Genomic DNA, 4,430 nt, shown 5'->3' on the forward strand with positions numbered 1-4,430 from the left:
TGAAAGTCTTATGGGGTTGATTTGTGTTCAATAAAGCATCCAGGAATGAATAATATGGCAATTTCAAATATTACATAGCTTGCAAATTGTTATGACTTCAATCAAAATTTATGTTCTTATAAATTTTTCAAATAAAACATTACTTTGTAAGAAAAAGTATTTAATATAGACAAAAATAAATTTATATCTCATTTAGGGGTACTTTGTATTTTGAAATAGATAACCAAATTTTTATTATCACTGAATGTTTTTCATGCTATTCAGTCAAGTTTAAATTCTGTTATTTAAATGACAAAATTTTCTCATTTAGTCTTTTGGAATTATTTGTAAAATTAGATTTTTTCAAGGACTTTTAAGCTAAGAATGAATTTGGAAAACTTGATGAAAGTTTTCTTTACAAGCTTATCAAATATTCTAGATTTGTACTGATGGAACATAAGTTGGTTTTGTAAATTTGTTCCTGATTATAATCCACTAAGATGATCAGTTCTTTACAAATATGTATTTTTTAGATCACATTAAAATCAACTTTAAAATGTATAGAGCTACAAAGCACCTATTTTTTTCAGAGATTATCAACAAAAAATAAATAAAATGATAAAAAATAAGTAAAATATTTTATTTGTAAACACTATCACTGGAGTAGGTACACAAGTGGAAAAAGTTTATTATAACATAAAATGAACATCAATTGCATTTGTTTAAAATAATTGCTTGTAGGTATTATTACATGTGGACCCCTTTCTACTTGAGCAGAAGAACCAAGAAGAGGCTGTGCACAAGCCATAGCTGAAAGGACACTCTCATCTCAGGTGGCTTCCTAGAGTTCAGTACAATTTCTTCCTGTGGTCACTCTGACCCTTACCTCTCAAAATGGAATATTTCACTCTGAAGTTATATGATCATTTTCCCTGGAGAATGCAAAATTGCAATATAAATATGATACATCATTGCAAAGGAGTAATGTGAGTCTGATGAAACACAATAGCTTGATTGTGGAACGAACCTAGATGCCCTTCAATAGATGAATGGATAAAGAAACTATGGTATATATATGGCCATATCATTGCATTAAAAATGATAAAATTGTTGATATAAAATATATACCTACCTCACTGGGTTCCATTCAGTAGTTAGAAATATATATCTTATGTTTTTACATTTAAAGGAGTTCTTCAATAGAAAAAGGTAGCCTGAAAAGTCTAGCTTTTGAGACTTCTATTCTCACGTATCACTTCAGTTTAAATATTGTAGTATGTAGAATTCGTAGCATGGCAATCAATAAATACTCTGACAATATAATTGACATAGAAGAAGATAATGTTATACTCTGTTGAAAATAGAAAATCACTTTATAAGTATCAGGAGTCAATCCAAAATTTTAAGAAGTATATGGAAGTTTAAATTAAATGGATCTTGATATTGTAAATAAGATCTAGTTTGGTTAACACAAAAATTACAAAGCAGATTTTTGTGGCCCGGTGTGGAGGTGATTCCACACGGAGGAGAGCGCAGCGGCCTGGGTGACTGTGGCAGAGTTCCTGTGCTGGGGTCTGAATCACCCAGCAAGGAGACTGTGGAGGAAACGGTGGCCTGGGCCTGGCAGTGATCACAGCTCACTGAGGCGGAGGAGACGGAGGAGCAAAAATCAAATTAAAGTAGATCTTTTAGATGAGAATTTTATGGAATTAAGAGGAAATAGCAGGACCTTCAGATGCACCATTTGAAGGAGGAAGATATCAACTAGAGATAAAAATACCAGAAACATATCCATTCAATCCCCGTAAGGTCCAATTTATCACTAAAAATATGGCATCCTAATATTAGTTCCCTCACAGGGACTATTTGTTTGGCTATCATGAAAGATCAATGAGCAGAAGCAATGACTCTATGCGCGGTATTATTGTCATTGCAAGCATTATTGGCAGCCGCAAAACCAGATGATCCACAAGATGCAGTAGTAGTAAATCAGTACAAACAAAATCCTGACATATTCAAACAGCTCAACTTTGGGAACACATGTGTGTTACAGCACCAGTTTCTAGTCCAGAATACACACACACACACACACACACACACACACACACACACATACAAATGGAAGACCTATGTACTTACTACGAGTGTCTATAGGAATGCAGTAATAGTGGCCTTGTCTTAAAACTCGTGGAAGGTAGAGGCTGCCACAGAAGAGCTTCTCAGTAAACGAAACCTAGAGAGAGCAGCCAGAGTCAAACTTGCCTCTTCTTGAGGAGCATCAACATCTGTTATTTTTAGGATTCTGCATAGATTTCTTTTAAACTGGCACTCTTGCCTAATGATGTTATCTAGGCACCATTGGAGACCGGGGGAAAAAAAAAAAAAACAACTTGCTCTGTAAATAAAGCGAATTATTCTGTGTGAATTTAAAAAGGAGAAATGCTTTAATTTTATTTTCATAGCTAAAATCATGGGGAAAAAAATCCAATTTAGAGTTTAGCAGTGTAACAAGACTAGCAAGAGTTTGCTTCAGGATTTGGGTGAATAATTAAGATCCTATTTTGAATGTGCCAGGGCCATTCAAATTGTTGCTGCTGCGTCACAGCTCCCTTTACTGTTTTTAACATGGATCTTTTGTGCCTGTGAATTTACCTGCATGCTTATACTTACTTCTTAGGATGATAGCAGAAAAGGCCACCATTTCAAAAGCATTAGAAAATTCTTAAATATAAGATTTATCCAGAATTGAAGATGGTGACCCATTCAGAGCCCTTATGTCCGTGTTAACAGACTGGGACACTGTATCTATTTTCCCCCTCTTACTACACAAAACTAATATTCTGATGGCAAATGTCTCTGTACTTGGTGGGGAAATGTGCTGAGGGACTGTATCCCTTGCTCCAATTTTAAGTCATAGATATGAAATGCTTTGTCACAGTTTGAAAGTAAGTAGGTAAAAGTGAAGCTGGCAATTTTCTCTTGCAAAACCAGCAAATATTTGACGTTGCAGAGTTCACAGATTTAATGAAAGAACCCAACTTAGTTTTTCAGTGAATTTGACATTGCTTTTTAAACTGATGAAATTTTTTTTTGTTGAGAACTTAGAAAGATGCAATGAACTATTTCTGGTAATTTTTAGCCTAATCTTGGGCTTCATAGAGATTGTTTTATCAGATACTTTTTTAAAAGTCACTCTTGCTTGCACTTTCTCATATTAACACATGAAAGCTGTGTTGGTATTTTATTATACATACTTCAAATGCACATAGGAAGAGAAGTGTGTTATAAATCTAACTTTCTTTATGATGTTTCTGATAATATGAGAATTGAAAACTTGGCCTTCTCTTGTACATAGTCAGGCTTTCTATTTGTATTAAAGTTACATTTCATTCCAAGTTCAAAAGTTTGAAAATTTTAAGTTTTGCAAGTTCAAACACTTAATTTGACCATTTTATGAAGATTGAAATAGATCTATGCAGGCAGTTCTATACATAGAAATACAAGTCTTATTCAATTTTCAGGACCAATGCAAAATATCAAAACTGTAATGGAATCAGACTAAATTAAAGTAAGGTTGTACATTGAAAAAAAAGAAAATCCAAAGCAATTATATAAAGCTAGCTCATGAAAAGAGACCTTTAAGGACTGATCATTATCAATTGGAGGGAAGACACCAGATTTTTTTCATTTCTGAAAAAAATTGTTTTAAATATGCACAGTATGATGAAAAACACCACAAAACCTATTTTTTTTTTTTTTTTTTTTTTTTAGCAGCTAGTATTTCTGCTCTGAGTTGAAGTCCCTGCTCAAGCCTCAAGCTGCCATTCCTCAGGAAGCTAGTTTCTATTTCCCACCAAAGAAGTCCATTGCAGGAAGAGAGCCGACACCACACAAGCTGGGATTCCTCCTTTGTTCCTTAAATAGTATGTCCCTATAGCAACTAGGCTGCGAAACAATAAGATGTGTATTCTGTTTGGTTTGTTATGTGTATATGACGGCCACTATTAAAAAGGTTCAAATATTCCTTCTCTCAGCGAAGAGTATGAACGATTCTCAGTGTTCAAAAGGTAAGTCATAGAGGTTATGTAATCACTGGGTAGAAAAAGGAAATATAAAAAGAATGTCAGGTGACTGCCACAAGAGAAATGCAGAGAAGATGCAGCACCGATGAAAAGATTATTCAAAAAGTGTGAAACCCACCAGCACACTGCACAATGTCATTCCTGGGCTTCGTTCCTTAGTTTAGGTCAAGTTCAGATGGACACAGATAGAATGGACAAATGGCATCTGCAAAGCACTGAGAAGCCACAAAAACACAAAAGGAAGACAGGAGATAACTGACTTTTAATGCTGTTCTGCTGGCTCTTTGAAGGCTAGTGCTCCTCATCCATTAGCACACCTAAATATCATACCAGCATCTTTAGAAATTATAGTAAAATTAATCTTCCATC

At 34.4% G+C, this 4,430-nt stretch overlaps 1 pseudogene across 1 annotated transcript; it reads left to right on the forward strand.

The window, feature by feature from the left end:
* The first annotated feature begins 1,648 nt into the window (after positions 1–1,648).
* LOC306664334 (ubiquitin-conjugating enzyme E2 K-like) lies at positions 1,649–2,251 on the forward strand (annotated as a pseudogene). Its single transcript has one exon. The product of its transcript is annotated as a ubiquitin-conjugating enzyme E2 K-like (transcript).
* The last annotated feature ends 2,179 nt before the right edge of the window (positions 2,252–4,430 follow it).

This window comes from Sciurus vulgaris (assembly GCF_902686455.1).
Source record: "Sciurus vulgaris genome assembly, chromosome: 6".
Classification (NCBI taxonomy): Eukaryota; Metazoa; Chordata; class Mammalia; order Rodentia; family Sciuridae; genus Sciurus; species Sciurus vulgaris.